Genomic DNA, 25776 nt, shown 5'->3' with positions numbered 1-25776 from the left:
TTGTCAAAGATAGTATTACAGCTGTGGAAAGGACGATGGATGAAGACTCGCCATCTGAGGTAGTTTGGGCTGAGGTTAGGAATAGGAAAGGTGAGCTCACCCTGTTAGGAGTTTTTTACAGGCCTCCTAATAGTCCTAGAAACGTAGAAGAAAGGATTGCGATGATGATTCAAGAGAAGAGTGAAAGTAATAGGGTGGTTGTTATGGGGGACTTTAACTTTCCTGATATTAATTGCGAAAGCTATAGCTCAAGTTCGTTAGATGGGTCAGTGTTTGTCCAATGTGTGCAGGAGGGTTTCCTAACACAATATGTAGATAGGCCAACAAGAGGTGAGGCCATACTGGATTTGGTTTTGGGTAATGAACCAGGCCAGGTGTTAGAATTAGAGGTAGGTGAGCACTTTGGGGACAGTGACCACAATTCGGTGACCTTTACTCGAGTGATGGAGAGGGATAAGTGTGCATTACAGGGCAAGAGTTATAGATGGGGGCAGGGAAATTATGATGCTGTGAGGCATGACTTAGGATGTGTGGCCTGGAAAAGTAAGCTTCAAGGCAAGGGTGTAATTGATATGTGGAGCTTGTTCAAGGAGCAACTATTGAGTGTCCTTGATAAGTATGTGCCCGTCAGGCAGGGAGGAAAGGGTCGTGTGAGGGAGCCGTGGTTTAATAAGGAATTGGAATCCCTTGTTAAATGGAAGAGGGCGGCCTATGTAAAGATGAGGCGTGAAGGTTCAATTGGGGCGATTGAGAGTTATAAGGTAGCCAGGAAGGACCTGAAGAGAGAGCTAAGAGCAGCAAGGAGGTGACATGAAAGGTCCTTAGTTGGTAGGATTAGGGAAAACCCTAAGGCTTTCTATAGGTATGTCAGGAATAAAAAAATGACTAGGGTAGGAATAGGTCCAGTCAAGGATAGTAGTGGGAAGTTGCGTGTGGAGGCTGAAGAGATTGGGGAGACACTGAATGAATACTTTTCGTCAGTATTCAATCAGGAACAGGACATTGTTGTCAATGTGAGTACTGAGTCACAATTAAGTAGAATGGATGGCTTTGAGGTATGTAGAGAAGAGGTGTTGGAAATTCTGGAAAGGGTGAAAATAGATACGTCCCCTGGGCCTGATGGCATTTATCCGAGGATTCTCTGGGAAGCAAGGGGAAGAGATTGCAGAGCCACTGGCCTTGATTTTTATGTCCTCGTTGTCTACAGGAGTAGTGCCAGACGATTGGAGGCTAGCAAATGTGGTTCCCTTGTTCAAGAAGGGGAGTAGGGATAACCCTAGTAACTATAGGCCGGTGAGTCTCACTTCTGTTGTGGGCAAAATCTTAGAGAGAATTGTAAGGGATAGGATTTATGAACATCTGGATAGGAATAATGTGATCAAGGATAGTCAGCATGGTTTTGTGAAGGGCAGGTCGTGCCTCACAAACCTTATTGAATTCTTTGAGAAGGTGACTAAGGAAGTGGACGAGGGGAAAGCAGTAGATGTGGTGTATATGGATTTTAGTAAGGCGTTTGATAAGGTTCCCCATGGTAGACTACTGCAAAAAATACGGAGGTATGGCATTGAGGGTGAGTTGGAGGTTTGGATTAGGAGTTGGCTGGCTGGAAGAAGACAGAGGGTAGTAGTTGATGGCAAATGTTCATCTTGGAGTGCCGTCACTAGCGGTGTTCCGCAAGGATCTGTTTTGGGACCATTGCTGTTTGTCATTTTTATAAATGACCTGGAGGAGGGGTTAGAAGGTTGGGTGAGTAAGTTTGCGGATGATACGAAAGTCGGAGGAGTTGTAGACAGTGAGGAAGGATGTGGCAGGTTACAGCGGGATATAGATAAGCTGCAGAACTGGGCAGAAAGGTGGCAAATGGAGTTCAATGTAGCTAAGTGTGAGTGTAATTAAAAGATGGGGTACTGGGCTAACGGTCGGATACTTGGTAGTGTGGATGAGCAGAGGGATCTTGGTGTCCATGTACACACATCTTTGAAAGTTGCCACCCAGGTAAATAGTGCGGTGAAGAAGGCATATGGCGTACTGGCTTTTATTGGTAGAGGAATTGAGTTCCGGAGTACTGAGGTCATGTTGCAGTTGTATAAGACTCTGGTGCGGCCACATCTGGAGTATTGTGTGCAGTTTTGGTCGCCATACTATAGGAAGGATGTGGAGGCACTGGAATGGGTGCAGAGGTGGTTTACCAGGATGTTGCCTGGTATGGTAGAAAGATCGTATGAGGAAAGGCTGAGGCACTTGGGGTTGTTTTCATTGGAGAAAAGAAGGTTTAGGGGTGACTTGATAGAGGTGTATAAGATGATTAGGGGTTTAGATAGGGTCGACAGTGAGAATTTTTTTCCACGTATGGAGTCAGCTATTACAAGGGGGCATAGCTTTAAATTAAGGGGGGGTAGGTATAGGACAGATGTTAGGGGTAGGTTCTTTACTCAGCAAGTCGTGAGTTCATGGAATGCCCTGCCAGTAGCAGTGGTGGACTCTCCCTCATTATGGGCATTTAAGCGGGCATTGGATAGGCATATGGAGGATAGTGGGCTAGTGTAGGTTAGGTGGGCTTGGATCGGCGCAACATCGAGGTCCGAAGGGCCTGTACTGCACTGTATTCTTCTATGTTCTATGTTATCTCTCTCTGTTTTAAATATATTCGATGACCTGGCCTCCACAGCCTTCTGTGGCAATGAATTCCATAGATTCATCACTCTCTGGCTAAAGAAGTTTCTCCTTTTCTCCAGAAAAGGTCTTCCTTTTATTCTAAGGCTGGGCCCTCAGGTCCTTGTCTCTTCTGCCAATGGAAACATCTTCTGTAAGTCCCTGGAGGGAACGATCCCTGTGAAATGCAAACGGGGGAGCGAGGGGAAGATGTGTTTGTGTTTGGTAGTAGCTTTCTGCTGAAGTTGTCTGGAATGACGGAGAATGATCTTTTGAATGTGGACGCTGGTGGGATGAAAAGTAAGGGTAAGGGGGATCTGATCATGCTGCTGTGAATGATAGGAAGGGCCAAGGATGGAAGCATGGATTATTGGTCCCTGTCAACCACGATTATGGTCACCACCAAACGTCTGGCACAGCCTAGTCCATTCTATGACCACCAACACCATCCTGCCTCCCCATGGCACCTTCCAATGTAACCACAGAAGGTGTAAAACCAAACTCAGACCCATAGAATCACTACAGTGTGGAAACAGACCCTCTGAAGAATATCCAACCCAGCCCCATTACTCTACATTTACCCCTGACTAACCTACACATCCCTGAACACTATGGGCAACTTAGCATGGCCAATTCACCTAACCTGCACATCTTTGGACTGTGGGAGGAAACCAGAGCACCCGGAGGAAACCCACGGAGAGAAAGTGCAAACTCCACTCAGCCAGTCGCCCGAGGCTAGAATCGAACCTGGGTCCCTGGCACTGTGAGGCTGCAGTGCTAACGACTGAGCCACCTTGCTGCCTTAAAGCACTAGATGGGTGACCTCCAGTCTGTGCACACCCTGACTTTCAAGCAACTGTCATTTCAACACAGTGTCCTTCTCACATGCCCACTTGTCTGTCCTCAGCATGCAATGCTCCAGTGAATGACAATGCAAACTGGAACAACAACATCTCCCAATCAGATTCAGCAATTTACAGCCGTCTAGACTTAATATAGAGTTCAACACCTTTCAAATTGTGAGCCAATTCCCATTTCTTCCCTTTCTTTTAGTTGATTTTGTTCCATTCTCTGTCACCATGTCCTCTCACCCATCACCCCCCCCCCCCCCCCCCCCCCCACCCGCCAACCCCAGTGAAACTGTCTTCCCTTCTGGGTCTGGCAGTCAGATACAACATTTGTCGGCTACGTAAAACAGTCTATCTTCTGTGGTTACACCGGCACCACTCCTCACCTTTTCCTCCGCTACACTGATGACTGCATCGGCGCCACCTCGTGCTCCCACGAGGAGGTTGAGTAGTTCATCAACACATTCCATCCTGACCTTAAATTCACCTGGACCATCTCTGACAACTCCCTCCCCTTCCTGGACCTCTCCACCTCCATTAATGACGACCGACTTAACAGTGACATTTTTTTACAAACCCACAGACTCCCACAGCTACCTGGATTACACCTCCTCCCACCCTACCTCCTGCAAAAACACTATCCTGTTTTCCCAATTCCTTCACCTCCGCCATATCCAGGAGGACCAGTTCTAGCACAGAACACACCAGATGGCCTCCTTCTTTAAAGACTGTGATGTTCGCACCCACGTGGTTGAAGATGCCCTCCAACGCATCTCATCCACGTCCCGCACCTCCACCCTTGAACCCTACCCTTCCAACCGTAATAAGGACAGAACCTGGGGTTTAAACTAACTCTGCAGGGGCATGGGAACCCAGATTGTAGCTTCAGGGTGCAGGGCCTGGAGTGAAGGGAGGTTAGGAACATGGCATCAATTTCCAAGGAGGGTGCCTGTAAACAGGAAAGTGGCTTGAAGTATGTATACTTCAATGCAAGAAGTATACGAAATAAGGTAGGTGAACTTGCAGCGTGGGTTGGTACCTGGGACTTCGATGTTGTGGCTATTACGGAGACATGGCTAGAACAGGGACAGGATTGGCTGTTGCAGGTTCCAGGATTTAAATGTTTTAGTAGGGTCAGAGGTGGGGGTAAAAGAGGGGGAGGTGTGGCATTGCTTGTCAAAGATAGTATTACAGTGGTGGAAAGGACGATGGATGAGGACTTGCCATCTGAGGTAGTTTGGGCTGAGGTTAGGAATAGGAAAGGTGAGGTCACCCTGTTAGGAGTCTTTTACAGGCCTCCTAATAGTCCTAGAATCATTGAAGAAAGGATAGGGAAGGTGATTCAGGAGATGAGTGACAGTAATAGGGTGGTTGTTATGGGGGACTTTAACTTTCCTGATATTGATTGGGAAAGCTATAGCTCAAGTTCGTTAGATGGGTCAGTGTTTGTTCAATGTGTGCAGGAGAGTTTCCTGACATAATATGTAGACAGGCCAACAAGAGGTGAGGCCATACTGGATTTGGTTCTGGGTAACGAACCAGGCCAGGTGTTAGAATTAGAGGTAGGTGAGCACTTTGGGGATAGTGACCATAATTCGGTGAGTTTTTTTTTAGATTAGATTAGATTAGATTACAGTGTGGAAACTGGCCTTTCGGCCCAACAAGTCCACACCGACCCGCCGAAGCGAAACCCACCCATAACCCTACATTTACCCCTTGCCTAACACTACGGGCAATTTAGTATGGCCAATTCACCTGACCCTGCACATCTTTGTGACTGTGGGAGGAAACCGGAGCACCCGGAGGAAACCCACGCAGACACGGGGAGAACGTGCAAACTCCACACAGTCAGTCGCCTGAGGCGGGAATTGAACCCGGGTCTCTGGCGCTGTGAGGCAGCAGTGCTAACCACTGTGCCACCGTGCCACCCACCAAACTCTCGTGATGGAGAGGGATAAGTGTGTACTACAGGGCAAGAGTTATAGCTGGGGTCAGGGAAATTATGATGCGGTGAGGCATGACTTAGGATGTGTGGCTTGGAAAAGTAGACTCCAAGGCAAGAGTGTAAATGATATGTGGAGCTTGTTCAAGGAGCAACTATTGAGTGTCCTTGATAATTATGTACCTGTCAGGCAGGGAGGAAAGGGTCGTGCGAGGGAGCCGTGGTTTAATAAGGAATTGGAATCCCTTGTTAAATGGAAGAGGGCGGCCTATCTCAAGATGAGACGTGAAGGTTCAATTGGGGCGATTGAGAGTTATAGGGTAGCCAGGAAGGACCTGAAGAGAGAGCTAAGAGCAGCAAGGAGGGGACATGAAAGGTCCTTAGTCGGTAGGATTAGGGAAAACCCTAAGGCTTTCTATAGGTATGTTAGGAATAAAAGAATGACTAGGGTAGGAATAGGTCCAGTCAAGGATAGTAGTGGGAAGTTGCGTGTGGAGGCGGAAGAGATTGGGGAGACACTGAATGAATACTTTTCTTCAGTATTTATTCAGGAACAGGGCATTGTCGTCGATGTGAATACTGAGTCACAATTAAGTAGAATGGATGGCTTTGAGGTATGTAGAGAAGAGGTGTTGGAAATCCTGGAAAAGGTGAAAATAGATAAGTCCCCTGGGCCTGATGGCATTTATCCTAGGATTCTCTGGGAAGCAAGGGAGGAGATTGCAGAGCCACTGGCCTTGATTTTTATGTCCTCTTTGTCTACAGGAGTAGTGCCAGAAGACTGGAGGATAGCAAATGTGGTTCCCTTGTTCAAAAAGGGGAGTAGGGATAACCCTAGTAACTATAGGCCGGTGAGTCTCACTTCTGTTGTGGGCAAAGTCTTAGAGAGAATTGTAAGGGATAGGATTTATGAACATCTGGATAGGAATAATGTGATCAAGGATAGTCAGCATGGTTTTGTGAAGGGCAGGTCGTGCCTCACAAACCTTATTGAATTCTTTGAAAAGGTGACGAAGGAGGTTGATGAGGGGAAAGCGGTAGATGTGGTATATATGGATTTTAGTAAGGCGTTTGATAAGGTTCCCCATGGTAGGCTACTGCAGAAAATACGGAGATATGGCATTGAGGGTGAGTTGGAGGTTTGGATTAGGAATTGGCTGGATGGAAGAAGACAGAGGGTAGTAGTTGATGGCAAAGTTTCTTCATGGAGTGCCGTCACTAGTGGTGTTCCGCAAGGATCTGTTTTGGGACCATTGCTGTTTGTCATTTTTATAAATGACCTGGAAGAGGGGTTAGAAGGTTGGGTGAGCAAGTTTGCGGATGATACGAAAGTCGGAGGAGTTGTTGACAGTGAGGAAGGATGTGGCAGGTTACAGCAGGATATAGAGAAGCTGCAGAGCTGGGCAGAAAGGTGGCAAATGGAATTCAGTGTAGCTAAGTGTGAGGTGATTCACTTTGGGAAGAATAACAAAAAGATGGGGTACTGGGCTAATGGTCGGATACTTGGTAGTGTGGATGAGCAGAGGGATCTTGGTGTCCATATACACAGATCTCTGAAAGTTGCCACCCAGGTAAATAGTGCGGTGAGGAAGGCATATGGCGTACTGGCTTTTATTGGTAGAGGAATTGAGTTCCGGAGTCCTGAGGTCATGATGCAGTTGTATAAGACTCTGGTGCGGCCGCATCTGGAATATTGTGTGCAGTTTTGGTCGCCATACTATAGGAAGGATGTGGAGGCACTGGAACGGGTGCAGAGGAGGTTTACCAGGATGTTGCCTGGTATGGAAGGAAGATCGTATGAGGAAAGACTGAGACACTTGGGGCTGTTTTCATTAGAGAAAAGAAGGTTTAGAGGTAACTTGATTGAGGTGTACAAGATGATTAGGGGGTTAGATAGGGTTGACAGTGTGAACCTTTTCCCGTGTATGGAGTCGGGTATTACAAGGGGGCATAGCTTTAAATTAAGGGGGGGTAGATATAGGACTGAAGTTAGGGGTAGGTTCTTCACTCAGCGAGTCGTGAGTTCATGGAATGCCCTGCCAGTAGCAGTGGTGGACTCTCCCTCTTTATGGGCATTTAAGCGGGCATTGGATAGGTATATGGAGGATAGTGGGTTAGTATAGGTTAGGTGGGCTTGGATCGGCGCAACATCGAGGGCCAAAGGGCCTGTACTGCGCTGTATTCTTCTATGTTCTATGTTCTAACCCCCCTGGTCCTCACCTTCCACCCCACCATCATCCGCTGACATTCCCGCCATCTACAAACAGACCCCACCACCAGGGATATATTTCCCTCCCCACCCCTTTTCACTTTCCGCAAAGATCGTTCCTTCCATGACTATCTGGTCAGGTCCACACCCCCCACCAACCCACCCTCCCGTCCTGGCACCCTGCCCTGCCACTGCAGGAATTGCAAAACCTGCGCCCACACCTCCTCCCTCACCTCCATTCAAGACCCCAAAGGAGCCTTCCACATCCATTAAAGTTTCACCTGCACATCTACCAATATCATTTATTGTATCTGTTGCTCCCGATGCAGTCTCCTCTACATTGAGGAGATTGGACGCCTCCTCGCAGAGCGCTTTAGGGAACATCTCCGGGACACCCGCACCAATCAACCCCACCACCCAGTGGCCAAACATTTCAACTCCCCCTCCCACTCCGCCGAGGACATGCAGGTCCTGGGCTTCCTCCACCGCCGCTCCCTCACCACCTGATGCCTGGAGGAAGAAGCCTCATCTTCTGCCTCGGAACACTTCAATCCCAGTGTCTCAATGTGTACTTCACCAGTTTCCTCATCTCCCCTCCCCCCACCTTACCCCAGTTCCAACTTGCCAGCTCAGCACCATCCTCATGACTTGTCCTACCTGTCAATCTCCCTTCCCACCTATCTGCTCCACCCTCATCTCCAACCTATCACTTTCATCTCCCACCACACCCCCCCCCATCCATCTACTGTATTCTTAGCTGCCTTCTCCCCAGCCCCACCCCCCTCTCATTTATATCTCAACCCTGGGGGCTCCCTGCCTCATTCCTGATGAAGGGCTTTTGCACAAAATATCAATTTTCCTGCTCCTCAGATGCTACCTGACTGGCTGTGCTTTTCCAGCACCACTCGAATCTTGGTTCTAATCTCCAGCATCTGCAATCCTCACTTTTGCCTACATCATTGTTCTGCCATTCTCACATTCCAATCACTTAATCTGGACTATCAACATCTTTTCTCGACACAGCACCAGTGCCATACCATCTCCCCCACCTCCCACTAACTCCCCTCCCCCACTTACTCCCTTCCCCTCAACTGTAGCATAAATGTTGCCCCCTCCACACTTCAGTTCAGCTCTGATGAAGTCATCAAGACTCAAAGCTTTAGTTTGCTGTGTCTCCATGGATGCTGCCTGACCACTGTGATCTCCATCATTTGTTATTTTCATAATGGAATGCTTATGTTCTGTCTGCAAAAAAGACCCTGAACTTAGAGCTGCCTGTCACTTCAACACCCTACCCTGTTCCCAGGCAATATCTATGTCTTGGGCTTGCTGTCGTGCTTAATGAAGCTCAGCACAAGCTGGAAGAATGGCACCTTGTATTCTGCTTGGGGACCCTGCAGCCTTCTGGACTCAATATAACAGTTCCTCACCTTTAGGGGTTGAGGCAACTTCTCTTTCGTCCTCTTTCCCTCCCCTACTGCTGCACCCCAGGCCTTGTTACCACAGAGTCTGCTATTACACACAACCCATTGTTAGCCACGAACATTGATTGCTATTCACCCTCCTAGCCAGATCATTATCCACTCCTTTGTCTAACTGTTCTTCTCTCTTTGTGGGCTCAATCCCTACTCCTCACCCCACACTACCTCTGCATATAAACAAACATTTTTCTATGACATGGTGGAATCGGTGTTGGATTGGAGTGGACAATATTTAAAAATCATACAACACCAAAGTATAGTCCAACAGGTTTATTTGGAAGAACAAGCTTTCGGAGAGCTGCTCCTTCGTCAGGTTTCTAGCTGACGAAGGAGCACCGCTCCAAAAGCTTGTACTTCCGAGTAAACCTGTTGGATTATACCCTGGTGTTATGATTTTTAACATTTTTCTAGCTAGCATCAATCTGAGGAAGGGTCACTTGACCCGAAATGTTAACTCTGATTTCTCTCCACAGAAGCTACCTGGCCTGCTGAAATTTTTCAGCAATTTCTGTTTTTGTTCCTGCCATTAACTGTGTATGCTTATCTTTAACACTTGATCTCCCAAAGTGCAACTAATCTCACTTATTCAGATTAAACTCCACCTATATCTACAACTGATCTACATCCCACTATATTCTTTGACAACCTTCTACACTATCCACAACTTCACCAATCTTTGTATCACCTGCAAACTTACTAACCCACCCATCTACATCTTCATCCAAGCAATTTATATATATATCGCATACAGCAGAGGCCCCAGAACAGATCCCTGATCGTCACTGGCCTCCAGCCAGCAAAATACTCTTCCTCCACTACTCTCTGTCTTCTATGGGCATACAATTCTGAATCCAAGTGGCCAAGTCACTATGAATCCCATCCATCTTAATCTTCTAAACGAGCCTAACATGAGGAACCTTGTCAAAAGCCGTACTAAAATCAATGTAGACGACATCCACTGCTCTACCTTCATCAATTACTTCGTCGTCACCTCAAAATTCAATTAAGTTAGTAAGGCATGACCTGGCTCCCACAAAGCATGCTGTTTAATTAGGCCATGCTTTTCCAAATGTGTGTTAATCCTATCCTAAGAATTATGTCCAATAACTTCCCAACCCCTAATGAGATTCACTGGTCTACAATTTCCTGGCTTATCCCTATTTCACTTCCTGGACAAAGGAACAACATTAGCTACTCACCATTCCTCCGAGACCTCTCAAATGGCTGGCGAGGATACAAAGATCTTGGTCAAGGCCCTACCAATGTTACTCTTGCCTCTCTGAAAACCTGGGGTAGATATGATCAAACCCTGTGGACTTATCCATCTTTAATGTTCTTCAAGAGACCCAACACCACTTCTTTCTTGACCTAAAAATGGTCTAGCATGTTAGCATGCTCCACACAAATCACACTATCCTCTACATCCTTCTTGTGGGTGAATACCAATGCAAAATACTCATTAGGATCTCACCCACAACCTCTGCTTCCCAGCACAAGCTGCCTCCTATATCTTTGAGTGGTCCTACTTTCTCCTGAGATATTCTCTTGTTTTTAATGTATCTGTAAAATGCCTTGGAATTCTCCTCAGATGCTGCCTGACATGCGGTGCTTTTCCAGCACCACACTCTTGATTCTCATCTTCAGCACCTGCAGTCCTCACTTTTACCTATTTGTTTTAACCCTACTTGCCAAGGTCATTTCATTGGCTCCTTCTTGCTCTCATAATTCCAGTTTATATTCTTTATGTTCCTGTCTGATTTTAGCATCCTAAACATTACATATGCAACTCCTCCACTTCTTTTACTTTCCTTTATAACTCGTCAAAAACAAAACTCTGAAAAGGTGAGCAGCCAGTCCTTTCTCCATCTCAACAAAGTCTCTGTGAAGGCTACAACATCATAGTCCCCATGAACTGATTCAGGCTCTAAGCTCATCTGCCTTACCTATAATATTCATTGTGTTGAAATAAACTTACTTCAGCCCATTAGTACCATTGTGTTCGCGTACCTGTCTCTGCCTGTGTTTCCTTTTCTGACTTACTGGTCCTAAAATCTACATTCCCCTCAATCTCTCCACTTGTTGCTCTGGTTCCCAGTCCCTGCCACTCTAGTTTAAAACCCTCCCGGGCAGCACTAGGAACCCAGAGGTAACTACCCTCGGATATGCTTTTGAGCCTCTTTCCTAACTCCTTGTAATCGCTCTGCAGGATCTCATCCCTCTTTCTCCATATGTTGTTGGTACCAATGTGTACAATAATCTCTATCTGCTTACCCTCCCCCTTATGCATTTCATGCAACTGCTCAGACACATCCACGATGCTGGCACCAGGGAGGCAACACACCATCCTGGAGTCTCAAACACCACCCATCTGTGAGTCTCCTTCCACTATTACTCGCTTGGACTTTGCCTGACTCTGCTCTACAGTGCCAGTTGTGGTGCCATAGGCCTGACTGCTGCTGTCATACTCTCCAGAAGCTAAACCCTTAACAGCATCCAAAATGATAGACCTATTTGAGAGGGAATGCCCACATATACTTACTATGGAGAGAATAAGGCCCCTTAAAGATCAACAAGACTGTTTATGTGCGGAACTACAGGAGATGGGTGAGATACTAAACTATTATTTCACATCAGTATTTATTGTGGAGAAGGAATAGAAGCAAGGGAGCTTGGGGAAATAGTGATATCTTGAAAAGTATCCATATTACATAAGAGAGGATGCTTGACGTCTTAAAATGCTTAAAAAGATAGATAAATGCCTGGCATACAATCAGGAGTATCTCAAAACCTTGTGAAAAGCTAGAGAAGAGAGATTGCTGTGTCACTTACTGAGCTATTGAAATCATTGACAGCCATGGGTGAGGTGCCAGAAGACTGCAGAGTGGCTAATATGGTGCAATTATTTCAGGAAGGTGGTAAGGAAAGGCCAGGTAACTAAATTGTTGAGCCTGACAATGAGTGGTGCGTAAATGTCTGATGGACAGGATATACATGCATTTGGAAAGGCAATGACTGATTAGGAACCGTCAACATGGCTTTGTGCATGGGAAATCAAGTCACACTAATTTGAGTTTGTTGAAGAGGTGATAAAGAGGACTGATGAAGGCAGAGCGGTAAACATTGTCTATATGGACTTCACCAAGATGTTTGACAAGATCTGGCATTGTAGACTGGTTAACAATATTAGATCATATGCAATTCAGGGGAGCTAGCCAACTGGATACAAAATTTGCCTGAAGGTAGGAGACAGAGGGTGGTGGTAGAGGGTTGTTTTTCAGACCGGAGACCCGTAACCAGCAGTATACCACAAGGATTGCTGCTGGGTTCACTTTTTTTTGTTATTTCTACAAATAATTTGGATGCAAATACAGGAAGTATCGTTAGTAATTTTGCAGATGATACCAGAACTGGTGGACAGTGAATAGCCAAGTGGACAGTGAAGAAACGTATCTGAGTACAACAGGACCTCGATCAGATGGGCCAGTGGGCTGAGCATTGGCAAATAGAGTTTAATCTACATAAAGGAGGTGTTGCATTCTGGTAAGGCAAATCAGGGCAGGACTTATACAGTTAATAGCAGGGCCCTGGGGAGTGTTGCCGAATAAAGAGACATTGGAGTGCAGGTGCATAGCTCCTTGAAAGTGGAGTCTCAAGTAGATTGGGTGGTGAAGGTGGTATTTAGCACACTTGCTTTCATTGGTCTGTGAATTAAGGAGTTGGGAGGTCATGTTCCATCTGTACAGGACATTGGTGAGGCCACTTTAGAAATACTGTGTGCAATTCTGGTAACCCTGCTATAGCAAAGTTGTTGTTAAACTTGAAAGGGTGCAGAAAAAGATTTTTAAGGATGTTGTTGGGTTTGGACTACTGGGAGGCTGAATAGGTTGGGGTTTTTTTCCCTGGAGTGTCAGAGGTGGAGGGATGACCTTAGAGGGCTGTAAAATCATGAGGCATGGATACGTAGATGACAAGCAACATGAATTCGACTGGGACAACACTACTATTATAGGACAAGCCAAACAGAGAACAGCCAGGGAATTCCTAGAGGCATGGCACTCATCCACAGATTCAATCAATAAGCACATCGACCTGGACCCAATATACAGACCACTGCAGTGGACAGCTGGAACTGACAACCGGAAGCCGCAGATTCAAAACAATACAAATGCCGGAGGAACGATTACAGAAGCGCTTCACAGGAGGCTCCCAAGCACGGAGGATGTCACCTAGACAGGGGACGAAACGTCTGCAACACAAATTCCCAGCTCGGCGAACAGAACCACAACAACGAGCACCCAAGCTACAAATCTTCTCACAAACTTTGAATACGATGAATAGCCAAGGTCCTTTTCCTGGGTGGGGGAGTCCAAAACTATAGCACATGGGTTTAAGGTGAGAGGGGAAGGATTTAAAAAGGGACTTGAGGGGCAACCTTTTCATGCAAAGAGTGGTGCATGTATGGAATGAGCTGCCAGAGGAAGTGGTGGAGGTAATTACAACATTTCGGAGCATCTGGTTGGGTACATAAATAGGAAGGATATGGATGGATATGGGCCACATGCTGGCAAATGGGACTAGATCAGTTTAAAATATCTGGTCAGCATGGACGAGTTGGACCGTAGAGTCTGTATCCATGCTGTACAGGTCTGTGACTCTAAGTGCAGGAAAATTGGAATTAATGCACCTTTATTGGTTGTTTTTGAGAGTGCAGACTCGATGGGTCTGTGCTGCATGACTATGACCTGTAAATGCTGAAGATATGATTAAACAGCAATAAGGTTCAAGTGTACAAGCTAATATGAAATGGCGGATGCAATGTTTCATATCATTCAATGCCTTTTGTTAATAAAAAACAGGAGAAAGTGAGGTCTGCAGACACTGGAGATCAGAGCTGAAAATGTGTTGCTGGAACAGTGCAGCAGGTCAGGCAGCATCCAGGGAACAGGAGAATCGACGTTTCAGGCATAAGCCCTTCTTCAGTTAATAAAAAACAGCCAAGTACAGCATTAAAATGAACAAAAAGCCCATTAATTGCTGTTTATGGAAGATAATTCCTAACTTTCTCCACTCCTTTTGTGAAGAAGTGCAGTCCTGAAATGCCTGACTGAAAACATTTCGCTAACGCCACTGGTCATCGACTTAACTGTCAGAAATTATTTCTGCTAATCAATCCTCTGTTCCTCTAATTATCCTGATGACTTCAAACAAATCATCTCGAACTAATGTGTGGCATCTCTCCTTGCAGTTCTACCTTGGAGGCATTCTGCAAATTTGTAATTTACTCTATCCAAGGTGTAACACCCAGAACTATTCACATTTGTCCTGCTGTGGTCTAAATAGGTTTTGTATAGCTGAAGCATGGCATCATCTACTAAACTTTATTCTTCTCGATACAAAGGCTAACATTCTGTTAGTCTTTTTTATACATCTGTGTATCTGCACCTTAAAGACTCTTTCGTTTTGCACTATTTTTAAACATTGGAATATTTAGAAAATGTTCTAATGTATCCTTTTCAGTTCCAAATCTTCTCAAAACTCGCTAAGTTCCAAAGTGAATGACTACATTTGCCTACATTGTGTCGTGAAGTTGGATACAGTAATTGTAGATTGGGAAATAGGAAGTTAGAATTTAGTGATTGTAAAATGGGGAAAGCATTGAGCCTCTTTACTCAGCGAGTCGTGAGTTCATGGAATGCCCTGCCAGTAGCAGTGGTGGACTCTCCCTTATTATGGGCATTTAAGCGGACATTGGATAGGCATATGGAGGATAGTGGGCTAGTGTAGGTTAGGTGAGCTTGGATCGGCGCAACATCGAGGGCCGAAGGGCCTGTACTGCGCTGTATTCTTCTATGTTCTATGTCCCTTTTAAAAAGATTTTTCTTTTTCAGTGCCTAGAGTTTGCCAGTACACAGAGAGCCCAAACTGAAACATTTGTATTGAAAGGCTGCATATTAGCATGGCGAAGGCTTCCAAGCCCTCCACTCCTTCCTCTTCTGCTGACCCAACCAGTCTCCTTCCACCGACACACTCATTTGACTGGCAAAATTGGTCCCCAACCTCAACAACTTCTCCTTTGAATCCTGCCACTTCAATCAGACCAGAGGGATAGCCATGGGCTATGAGTCCAGGGGCTCACTGAAGGTGTTACCTAGTATGGTAACGAAACGTCTGAAAATGAACCTTCCAGCTCAGCGAGCAAACCTACATTCATGGCCTCCTATTTCAAGGACTACAATTTCCCCTCCCACATGATCAACCACACCCATAGCGCATCTTGTCCACTTCCCACACCTCTGCCCTCGAACCCCACTCCTCCGAACACAACAAGGATAGAACACCCTGGTTCTCACCTTTCACCCCACTAATCTCTGGATACCAGTGCATCATCCTCCTCCATTTCCACCACCTACAATCAGACCCGCCTCCAGGGATATATTTCCCTCCACACCCCTATCTGCTTTCTGCAGAAACTATTCCCTCTATGACTCTCATGTTAGGTCCATACCCCTTACCAACCCACCTGCCACATCCGGAACCTTCCGTTGCGACCGCAAGTGATGTAAAACTTACACTCACACCTCCCCCCCTCACCTCCATCCAAGGCCCCATAGGATCTTTTCACATCCAGCAGTCATTTTCCTGCACGAACACCCACCTCATCTACTATGTCCGTTGCTTTTGATATGGTCTCTACACCGGGCAGAGAGGACCCCCGACTCGCAGAACATATCAGGGAACATCTCTAAGACACATGCACCAAACATTCCCACCAGGCCGTGGCTGACCACTTCAACTCCCCCTCCCATGCCACCAAGGACATGCAAGTTCTCGGACTCCTCCACTGCCAAATCAAAGCCACTCAACAACTGGAAAAAGAACACCTCATCTTCCACCTTAGGACTCCCAGCCACACGGCATCAACATGGCCTTGACCAGTTTCCAAATCTCCCCTCCCCACCTCATCCCAGATCCAACCATCCAACTCAGCACCGCCCTTTTGACCTGTCCTACCTATCCATCATCCTTCCCACCTATCCGCTCTACCCATCCCACCGACCTATCACTATTACCCCCCCACCTGCATCCACCTATCAACTTCCAAGCTACGGTCCCTCCAGCTCCACCTCTACCTACCCCCCATTTATCTCTCAGCCCCCTACCCCTCCACACTCCTGAAGAAGGGCTTATGCCTGAAACGTTGACTCTCCTGCTCCTTGAACGCTGCCTGACCTACAGTGCTTTTCCAACGCCACACTTTTCAACTCTGACTCTCCAGCATCTGCAGTTCTCACTTTCTCCCTGTACAGTTAGCAGGCCAAGCAGTGGTTTTTATCAAGACAACAGGTTTTGAATTTATCCAATCAATTTGAACCAGGTACTTAGATATCAAAAAACATTAAATTTAAATCTGATAGTTTTGACAAAACAGGGCCAATCCTATTGTAGGAAATATTGATATGTCATCAAGAGTGAAAAAGAGGGCAGTTGGACAAAGATCCTAGAGCTAACTGCCATCCACCAGAGGTAACATCCCTCAGCTCTCGAGAGAATCACTGGCTTTCACTGTCATCTGTGTATTAGAGAAAGCACCATCTAAATAATAACTGTACCAATGACAAAGAATCAGAGGAAAAGATGCTCATGACAGAAGAATCAACGGTAGAAGGCACAGAACATTCCAGAAAACAAGTAACCTGGCTGTAACTTCAAGAGACCAAATTCTATTTTTTTTTAGATGAGTGGACTTGCTGTTGGAATAGAATCTTGTTTTCAAAGTTTGTGAGAAGATTTGTAGCTCGGGTGCTCGTTGTTGTGGTTCTGTTTGCCGAGCTGGGAATTTGTGTTGCAGACGTTTCGTCCCCTCTCTAGGTGACATCCTCAGTGCTTGGGAGCCTCCTGTGAAGCGCTTCTGTGATCTTTCCTCCACCATTTGTAGTGGTTTGAATCTGCCGCTGATTCAAACCACTACAAATGGCGGAGGAAAGATCACAGAAGCGCTTCACAGGAGGCTCCCAAGCACTGAGGATGTCACCTAGACAGGGGACGAAACGTCTGCAACACAAATTCCCAGCTCGGCGAACAGAACCACAACAACAGAATCTTGTTTTATTTGGGAATAGTTAGGAGTTAGAAGAAATATATTTGGTTTGTTAATAGTTTAATTAATTTGTTCACTGTTGGAGTTGGATAAATTGTTACTTGTTGATTTTAAAGTGAGTGTCAGGGATTTATTTTATTTAACCCACTAGAAGTTACTGAAAAGCAAGTTACACCACTTATCTCTTTTAAATGGGTGACTAAAGAGCAAGGTGCTCCTCTTCAGGTGTTTCCGTTTTAGTTCTCAGAGGGGGGTCAACCCATGCTCTATAACAATTGCAGTGCATTTGCCATTTATTTCCTTTTATCTAAAATTATCAATACTTCTGAAATCTTTACACTTCTATGTAAACTGCTTATAATACTGTCCATCTTTCGGTCATTGGCAAATTTGAATCTCTGGCATTCTTGCCATTTAAGTTGCTAGCAATAATGGGGAATAGCTGTGGACTCAATACTTTGTGGGACATTATTTGGAGATGCCGGTGTTGGACTGGGGTGTACAAAGTTAAAAATCACACAACACCAGGTCATGGTCCAAGAGGTTTAATAGGAAGCACAAGCTTTTGGAGCACCGCTCCTTCATCAGGTGGTTCAACCACCTGATGAAGGAGCGGCGCTCCGAAAGCTAGTGCTTCCAATTAAACCTCTTGGACTATGACCTGGTGTTGTGTGATTTTTAACTTTGTGAGACATCATTAGTCACATCTTGTCTTTTTAGCCTCATCCCAATATTCTGCATCCTGCAGGTCATCCACTTTCCTGACCAGGTCAATAATTTGTCTTCAATTATAGGAGCTTCAACTTTTTCTTGACTGAATTTATCCAATACCTTCCAAAAATCCAAATAAATGACAGGAATCCCCTATTTATTCTTAGTTTCTAGAGTAACTAAGAACTTCCTGACATGTATTGACGCAATGATCAAAAATTTCCTAATTTCTTCCTTACATTTCTTAGCAGATTACTTTTCAGTCTTTTGATCATGAAAACTTTGTGGTTGCCATAAAGTACAATTTGTCAATGTCCTCATCCTAAGATGAAAGCCATCCAGTCCTGGCTATTTTTTTTCTTTTTAATGCCATTATTTCCTCACAAGCGTGATCTTGCTTATATTAATTTTGTCAAGTCTTTGTCCCTAATTCATTGTTGTTTCTTTTGGCTGCCTGACATGCTGGCATCTTCTTCTAATGTCTATACTGACAGAAAGCAATTAATTATTCAGAAGTCCTTCTCACCACTGACTGCATTACTGTTATCAGACTTCAAGTGTCCCATGCTACTTCTATAATTAATGTAACTGTTAACATTTTATGTTGATCTTCATATCATCTGCAATTTCTTTACCGTTTTTGTATCTGCTTTGTCACCTTTTGCAATCTTTGTATATCTGTCAAGATCTGCATATTTTTGCATGCCTTTTGCCTTTTTAAATTGTCCATGACTTTTGGCAAATTGTACTCTTGGCCCTTCGGGTGTATAAACAGTTTTTGTATCATATTCCAATTTTGAACACCTGTCACTGATCTCCTGTTGTTTTACTTATTAATGCATTTGTCTAGTTTACAATGGCAAGTTTCTATCCCATTCTATCAAAGGCAGCCTTACCTAAATCTAGAATCTAAATATTAATTTTAAAATATGTTGTGTTGAAGCTTTTCTTCTTGCACCCATTGAATTTTTATTCTTGAAAAATGTCCCAAAAGGAAAAGAGAGAGAGAATTTTGATTGGCTTTCAAATGTGCTCCGATTTGTCGAGGCATTGCCGTGGAGAATGTGAGTGACAGTTAACAGTCAGGCTTTTTTAAACCAAGCAGGCTGATTCTGATTAGTCAGATCTGAGAAATTATCTAGCGAATAGTTGTCACCTACTTTAAGTTAAACAGTTGCATTGGATGTACAAGAACAGAATAGAATCCCAACAGTGTGGAAACAGGCTCTTCGGCCCAACAGGTGCAGACCAACCCTCCAAAGAGTAACCCACCCCAAGACCCATTCTCCTACTCTATTATCCTATATTTACCCCTGATTAATACACCTAACCTATATATCTCTGAACATTATCGGCATTTTTTAGCATGGCTAATTCACCTAACCTACACATCTTTGTGACAGTGGGAGGAAACCAGAGCACCCGGAGAAAACTCATGCAGACATGGGGAGAATGTGCAAACTCCACACAGACAGTCGCCTGAGGCTGGAATTGAACCTGGGTCCCTGGTGCTGTGAGGCAGAGTGCTAACTACTGAGCCACTGTGCCTACAGAGAACAAAGAAAAATTACAGCACAGGAACAGGCCCTTCAGCCCTCCAAGCTTGCGCCAATCCAGATCCTCTGTCTAAATATGTCACCTATTTTCGAAGGATCTGCATCCCTTTGCTCCCTGCTCATTCATATATCTGCTTAGATACATCTTAAATGATGCTATTGTGCCCACCTCTACCATCTCACTGGCAATGTGTTCCAGACATGCACCACCCTCTGCATAAAGAACTTTCCATGCATATTTCCCTTAAACTTTTCTCCTCTCACCTTGAACTTGTGACCTCTAGTAACGGAGTCCCCACTCTGGGGAAAAAGCTGCTTGCTATCTATCCTGTCTATAACTCTTATGATTTTGTAGACCTCAATCAGATCACCCCCCAACTTCCATCTTTCTAATGAAAATAATCCTAATCTACTCAACCTCTCTTCATAGCTAGTGCCCTTCAAACCAGGCAACATCCTGGTGAACATCCTCTGCACCCTCTCCAAAGCATCCACGTCGTTTTGGTAAGGTGGCGACCAGAACTGTACGCAGTATTCCAAATGTGGCCGAACCAAAGTCTGACACAACTGTAACATGACCTACCAACTCTTGTACTCCATACCCCGTCCGATGAAGGAAAGCATGCCTTATTGCCTTCTTGACCGCCTTATCAACCTGCGTTGCCACCTTCAGGGTACAGTGGACTTGAACACCCTGATCTCTCTGTACATCAATTTTCCCAGGGCTTTTCCATTTAGTTTGCTCTAGAATTAGATCTTCCAAAATGCAAAACCTCGTATTTGCCCAGATTGAACTCCATCTGCAATTTCTCCACTAATCTCTCCAACCTATCTATATTCTGCTGTATTCTCTGACCGTGCCCTTCACTATCTGCTACTCCACCAATCTTTGTGTCATCTGCAAACTTGCTAATCAGACCCCCTATACCTTCTTCCAGATCATTTATTTATATCACAAACAACAGTGGTCCTAGCATAGATCCCTGAGGAACACAACTGGTCACAGTTCTCCATTTTGAGAATTTTTTTTTAACTTCCTTCTATGCTCTCATCCAGGTCATTTAAAAAAGCAGTGACCACAAAACAGACCTTTGCGGTACACCCGAAGAACATTTCCCCATCAACTATCACCCTCTGTCGTCTTACAGCAAGCCAATTTCTGAATCAAAGAGCAATCCTCTACGTATGAACATATGTAGCTTCCATAATACTGAACTGCAACAAGCTGGGAGCCCAACTGACAATCTTGAACTGATTGTCAGCACAATTTCTTGCACATATAGAATTATTTCAACAAATGCTATCCAAATGTAGAAATACATCTAATCTTAGGCACCATGCTGGACGTTTTGTCAGGGGGAATTAGTTGGGATAATCAATATCTATCGTGTTGTAAATAGCCAAATGGACATCTATTCAATCCTTCAATCTTTCTCAGTCCCTTTCTTTACTAGGTTCTCAGACATGGGTGTCCATTTTGGCCTTGAGGCTTTGCAATGCTACTAAACATTAATGTTGTATTCAAAAATCATATAAATCATTCAGAATTTTGTAATTTTCACAGATTAGATCAACAAGACATATTTTCAAAGACTTGCTTACTTCAGTTGACACTAATTTATGGAGAAAGTGAGGTCTGCAGACGCTGGAGATCAAAGCTGAAACTTTATTGCTGGAACAGCACAGCAGGTCAGGCAGCATCTAGGGAACAGAAGATTCGACGTTTCGGGCACATGCCCTTCTTCAGGAAGGAGTTTATGGAGTACAAAAGTTCAAGCTCAGCAAGTATCTCTCCCTGTCTGATGAGGCCTCACAAAAGTTGCACGTCCTCGTGGAGACGAAATCCTGCCTTCACATTGAAAATAACCTACATTGTGACGTGTAGCACTATCCCTGTGCTAAATGGGGCAGACTTTGAAGAGATCTGGCAACTGAAGACTGGACATCCATGAAGCATGTGAACCATTAACAGCAGCAAAATTGTAGTCCAGCACAATCTGCAAGCTCGTGGCCTAGCATATGCCCTACCCAACCATCATCATCAAATTAGGGGATCAACCCTGAGTCATTGGAGAATATGGGAATGCATGCCAGGAGCAGCACCAGACATAGTAAAGCTACTAAACAGGCTACATGCATTCCAAACATCATATGCAGCGAGTGATAGAGCTAAGCAATCTCATAATGGATCAGATTTAAATTCTGAAGTACTGCCGCATCCAGTCGTGAATGGTGACAACGGTGGACAATTAAACACATCACTGAAGGAGGAGGCTTCACAAATGTCCCCATCATCAATGATGGAAGAGCCCAACATATGAGTGCAAAAGATAAAACTGAAGCATTCACAGCAATCTTCAGCCAGAAGTGCTGAGTGGATGATCCATTTCAGCCTACCCCAGTGATCCCCACATACCAGTCTTCAGCCAATTTGATTCACCTCGCGTGATATTAAAAGGCAATGGGCCCTGACAATATTTCAGCAATAGTAATGAAGTCTTGTGTTCCAGAACTTATTATTCACCTAGCCAAGCTCTTCCAGTATAATTACAACATTGGCATCTAACTGACAATGTGGAAAATTGCCCAGGTAGGTCCTGTACACAAAAAGCAGGACAAATCCAACCCAGCCAATTACTATTCCATCAGTCTCCTCTTGATCATTGGTAAAGTGATGGAAGGTGTCATCAACAATGCTATCAAATAGTACATGCTCAGCAATAACTTGCTCAGTGACACCCAGTTTGGGTTCCACCAGGGCCACTCAGTCTTGGTTCAAACATGGACAAAAGAGCTGAATTCCAGAGGTGAAGCAAGAGCATCAAGGGCACATCTGACTGAGTGTGGCATCAAGGAGCCCTAGCAAAACAGGAATCAGTGGGTATCAGTATCTGTTGCTTGGAGTCATGCCTGACATATAGGAAGATGGTTGTGGTTTTTGGAAGTCAGTCATCTCATCTCCAAGACATCTTTGCAGGACCTCCTCAGTGTAATTTCCTTGGCTCAACCATCTTCAGTCGCTTCATCAATGACCTTCCTCCATCATAAGGAGAGAAATAAGCATGTTCACCAATGATTGCATAATTAGATTAGATTAGATTACTTACAGTGTGGAAACAGGCCCTTCGGCCCAACAAGTCCACACCGCCCCGCCGAAGCGCAACCCACGCATACCCCTACCTTTACCCCTTACCTAACACTATGGGCAATTTAGCATGGCCAATTCACCTGACCTGCACATCTTTTGGACTGTGGGAGGAAACCGGAGCACCCAGAGGAAACCCACGCAGACACGGGGAGAATGTGCAAACTCCACACAGTCAGTCGCCTGAGGCGGGAATTGAACCCGGGTCTCTGGCGCTGTGAGGCAGCAGTGCTAACCACTGTGCCACCGTGCCGCCCACAAATGTTCAGCACCATTCCAGAGTTCTCACACTCAAAGCAATCCATGTCAAATGCAACAAGATCTAGATAATATCCACGCTTGGACTGACTAATGGCAAGTAATATTCATGCCCACAAGTACCAGGTAATGATCTTCTCCAATAAGAAACAATCTATTCACTGCTCCTTGACATTCAATGACATTACCATCATTGAATCCCCCCACTATCAACATTTTTTGGGTTACCATTGCACAGAAACTGAACTAGTCACATAAACACTGGCTACAACAGCACAGAGTTTAGGAATATTGCGGCAAGTCACTCATCTCCTGACTTCACAATTCCTGTCTATCATCTACAAGGCATGTGTCAGGGCAGTGATGAAATACTCCCTGCTTGTTTGAATGTGAACAGCTCCAACAAAACTTAAGAAACTTAAACCATCCAGGATAAAGCAGCCTGCTTGATTAGCACCACAGCCACAAACATCCACTCGCTGCACCACAACATTAAATAGCAGCAGTGTGTACAATCTGCACAATGTACTGTAGAAATTCACCAAGGATCCTTACTCAGCACCTTCCAAACCCATGACCACTTCCATCTAGGTGTGTGACAGTCACCATAGTCTTACCTGATCATAAGAGCATCACATACATGGGAATATCGCCACCTGCAAGTCTCCTCCAAGCCTCTCACCACCTTCATTTGGAAATATATCGCCGTTGCTTCACTGTTGCAGGGTCAAAATCCAGGATTCCCTCTCTAACAACATTGTGGGTCAATCTACAGGATGTGGACTGCAGCAGGTCAAGACAGCAGCTCACCACCACCTTCCCATGGGTAACTAGGGACAGGCAACAAAAGTGCTGGCCAGCCAGTGACACCCATATCCCACAACTGAATTTTTAAAAATTTAAACCATGCGCAAGGACAAACTCCATGCTTTCATGATTAGAAATATTTATATATTTGGTTGTATTATTTGTTTGTGTTGCTAAACTGATTCTGCATGCATGAAATTATGGTTCCTATCCATTATGTAGTCATCTACCAACTCTATATAATGGCATAGACAGATCAAATCAAAGAATGAAAGAAATTAGGATATTTTGCACGAGGCAAAGCTCCGGGTACAATGCAAGTTAGTAGCTCTATTATCAATATGTCAACCAGTTCTGTTTTCATATCAATCTATTCAATCTAATCTCACATAAATACCATGCTGGGCTCACAGTGTACATTTGCATATATTGGAAGCTACATAGGAGTCTGTTCTTTGCAGACAGAAAGAACATGTGCACACACTGTGCCTGTTTCAACTCAACAAAACAGGTGAGTCAGTCATTCACTGGTTAATTTCTCAGAGCATTGCATTGACGAATCAGAGTCAACATGCCTGGTTTAAAACTTAACAATACCTGGCTGCAAACTGTCAAACAGCATTAATGGGTTCACATTTCTCCCTTTCTAACACTTGAATATGAGAGTACCATGACAACTAACATGAAATGCAATCCAAAATATTTCAATAGCATGTAAATAAATAAGTCATGTGATAAAAATAAGATGGGGCCAAGCAAAGAGAAAGAAGGTGACATATGCTTAGATATTCAGAAGTATCAGAGAATTCCAACAGTGTGGAAGCAGGCCATTAGGTCCATCAAGTCCACATCAACCCTCTGAAGAGCACCCCACCCCTACCCTATCCCTTTAACCCTGCATTTCCCATGGGTAATCCACCTAGCCTGCACAACCCAGGACACTGTGGTAGTTTAGCATGGCCGATCCATCCAACCTACACATCTTTGGACTGTGGGAGGAAACCAAAGCAGCCAGCAGTAACTCTCACAGCCATGAAAAGAATGTGCAAACTCCACACAGACAATCGCTGAAGAGTGAGTAAGGCTTGAATATTTAATGGAAATTTGCATTAGTGTTTACCAAGGAAGAGGGTGTGGATTAAATAGTCATAGGTAAAAATAATGAATAGCGTGAAATTTGATAGGAAGAGTGCAATGGAATGACTAGGATCAATAAACAGCGTCAGCACATTCTTGATAACTACTGGATTATCGGTGTATTACCAGTGGTTATAGAGTCATAGAATCATATAGCATTGAAAAAGACCTTTTGGACCAACTTGTCCATGCTGACCAGGTGTCCCAGGTCCCATTTGACTGCATTTGGTACATACCTTTTGTAAGAAATGGGGAAGTGTGTTGTTTTTGCAGAAATAGAAAAGCAAGAGAGTGTATGTGCAGAAAAAGGGTACAAGAAAAATATCAGCTAAGCAAGCATTAGGGAAGTGTGTCTTTATCTTTAATGAATAATTGTGGATAATTAAATACTAACTTTAGTGCAGAATTATTAGGGTAAATAATTAAATAATAGTCTCAGCAAAATAGCTGAGACAGCTGAAACGCATAAACCAAGCATGAAAAGATACATTGTTAAAACGTATGTTCAAGAATGGAATGTGCTTATGAACAATGGAAGATGTTACAAGCAAAGTAAAAGAACATCAAGATACAAGTTTAGCCTTATGTCAGCACTTACAGAGGGAAAGATTGCCAACTTGGAGAGAAGGGGGCAATAAGGGTGGAGCACAGATGGGCAGTGGCAGAATACTAAGAAAGATTGGGTAATATAATAGTCGGGAGAGGTGACCTCACGCAGCTCAAAAGTATAACTGTGTACTAGTTTGAATATTCATTGCTCATTTGCTTCTGCATTTGATGCCCTTTCTAGCAAGATCGTAGAATAAATTGCCTTGTTTCCAGTTTTGGTGGTCTTGTCTAAATTTGTTTCTAACACCTTTCTAAACCCTTCCTACTCAAGTACCTATCCAAATGTCTTTTAAATGTTGTAATTGTACCCTGCCCCTACCATT

General features: G+C 44.5%; 1 protein-coding gene across 1 annotated transcript in view; it reads right to left on the bottom strand.

Annotated features, from left to right (window-relative positions):
• The window catches only part of dmc1 (DNA meiotic recombinase 1), a 216943-nt gene that overhangs the window by 141709 nt on the left and 49458 nt on the right, over positions 1-25776 (bottom strand). The gene's annotated exons all lie outside the window — the stretch shown is intronic.

The sequence above is a fragment of the Chiloscyllium plagiosum genome, unplaced genomic scaffold, assembly GCF_037043375.1.
Source record: "Chiloscyllium plagiosum isolate Xiang-an unplaced genomic scaffold, Cpla_swu_hap1 HiC_scaffold_33, whole genome shotgun sequence".
In the NCBI taxonomy this organism is placed as follows: domain Eukaryota; kingdom Metazoa; phylum Chordata; class Chondrichthyes; order Orectolobiformes; family Hemiscylliidae; genus Chiloscyllium; species Chiloscyllium plagiosum.
This window is presented reverse-complemented; position numbering and strand designations above follow the sequence as displayed.